At 45.2% G+C, this 1,818-nt stretch overlaps 1 long non-coding RNA gene across 1 annotated transcript in view; it reads right to left on the bottom strand.

Moving 5' to 3' along the window:
* The window catches only part of LOC123054269 (uncharacterized), a gene marked incomplete in the record, with an annotated part of 5,368 nt that extends 5,034 nt beyond the window's left edge, over window positions 1–334 (bottom strand). Inside the window, 1 exon segment of the long non-coding RNA XR_006426089.1 lies at window positions 1–334. This is a non-coding gene — a long non-coding RNA (uncharacterized lncRNA).
* Window positions 335–1,818: the final 1,484 nt, after the last annotated feature.

The raw sequence follows: 1,818 nt of genomic DNA, 5'->3' as shown, positions 1-1,818 counted from the left end.
GAGAGGGAGGGGAAAGGGCGCCGGTGGTGGAGTGGAGGCCGGGGTTGGGAAGACGATGGAGGCCGGCGGCGGCTGGCTCTGCCTTTGGCTTTGGGAATCGAGAGTGGAGTTGGGTGGTCGCTCGTGGCCGCAGGAGGATGTGCCCGTCGGATCTGACCGGAAGAGACGGAGGAGGACGGTGAAGCAGCGGCGGCGCACATTGAAGCACGCGCACACCGGCGAGCCATCCGACCGTGCCTGCTGGCGGCGGTGCATCTATCAACGGAGAGGTTCAGCGGCTCGCTCGATCTGCTGCGGGGGTGACTCGGATGATACGTCTCCAACCTATCTATAATTTTTGATTGTTCTATGTTATTATATTATCTGTTTTGGATGTTTTATATGCATTAATATGCTATTTTATATGATTTCTGGGACTAACCTATTAACTTAGAGCCGAGTACTAGTTTCTTTTTTTCGTTGTTTTAGAGTTTCACAGAAAAGGAATACCCAACGGAATAAACTTTCGCCATAATTTTTCTTGGACCAGAAGACACCCACGAGACTTGGAGTGCAAGTCAGAGGAGCTTTGAGGCGGCCACAAGGGTGGAGGGTGCACCCCCCAACCTTGTGGGCCCCTCGAGCGTCCCCTGACCTAATTCTTCCTCCTATATATATACTCTTATACCCCGAAAACATCCAAGGGAGCCACGAAACCATTTTTCCACCACCGCAACCTTCTATACCCGTGAAATCCCATCTTGGGGCCTTTTCCGGCATCCTGCCGGAGGGGGAACCGATCACGGAGGGCTTCTACATCAACACCATTGCCTCTCCGATGAAGCGTGAGTAGTTTACCACAGACCTACGGGTCCATAGCTAGTAGCTATATGGCTTCTTCTCTCTCTTTGATTCTCAATACAAAGTTCTCCTCGATGTTCTTGGAGATCTATTTGATGTAATACTCTTTTGTGGTGTGTTTGCCGAGATCCGATGAATTGGGAATGTATGATCAAGTTTATCTATGAATATTATTTGAATCTTTTCTGAATTCTTATATGCATGATTTGATATCTTTGCAAGTCTCTTCGAACTATCGATTTGGTTTGGCCAATTAGATTGGTTTTTCTTGCAATAGGAGAAGTGCTTAGCTTTGGGTTCAATCTTGCGGTGTCCTTTCCCAGTGACAGCAGGGGCAGTAAGGCACGTATTGTATTGTTGCCATCGGGGATAAAAAGATGAGGTATTCATCATATTGCTTGAGTTAATTCCTCTACATCATGTCATCTTGTCTAATGCGTTACTCCGTTCTTTATGAACTTAATACTCTAGATGCATGCTGGATAGCGGTCGATGTGTGGAGTAATAGTAGTAGAGGCAGAACGTTTCGGTCTGCTTGACACAAACATGATGCCTATATTCATGATCATTGCCTTAGATATCGTCATAACTTTGCGCTTTTCTATCAATTGCTCGGCAGTAATTTGTTCACCCACCGTAATAATTTCTTTGTCGAGAGAGGCCTCTAGTGAAACCTATGGCCCCCGGGTCTATTTTACATCATATAAGTTTCCGATCTATATTTTTAGTTTCCTATTTCTTTTACTTTGCAATATTTACTTTCCGTTCCATATATCAAAAATACCAAAAATATTACTCTACCGTTTATCATCTCTATCAGATCTCACGTTGCAAATAACCGTGAAGAGATTGACAACCCCTTATCGCGTTGGGTGCAAGGTTGGTGTTTGTTTGTGTAGGTATTCGGTGACTTGAGCGTAATCTCCTACTGGATTGATACCTTGGTTCTCAAAAACTTAGGGAAATACTTACTCTACT

This window comes from Triticum aestivum, chromosome 2D (genome assembly GCF_018294505.1).
Source record: "Triticum aestivum cultivar Chinese Spring chromosome 2D, IWGSC CS RefSeq v2.1, whole genome shotgun sequence".
Taxonomy (NCBI): Eukaryota; Viridiplantae; Streptophyta; class Magnoliopsida; order Poales; family Poaceae; genus Triticum; species Triticum aestivum.
The sequence above is the reverse complement of the archived record's forward strand: the minus strand, read 5'-3'. Positions and strand labels throughout refer to the sequence as shown.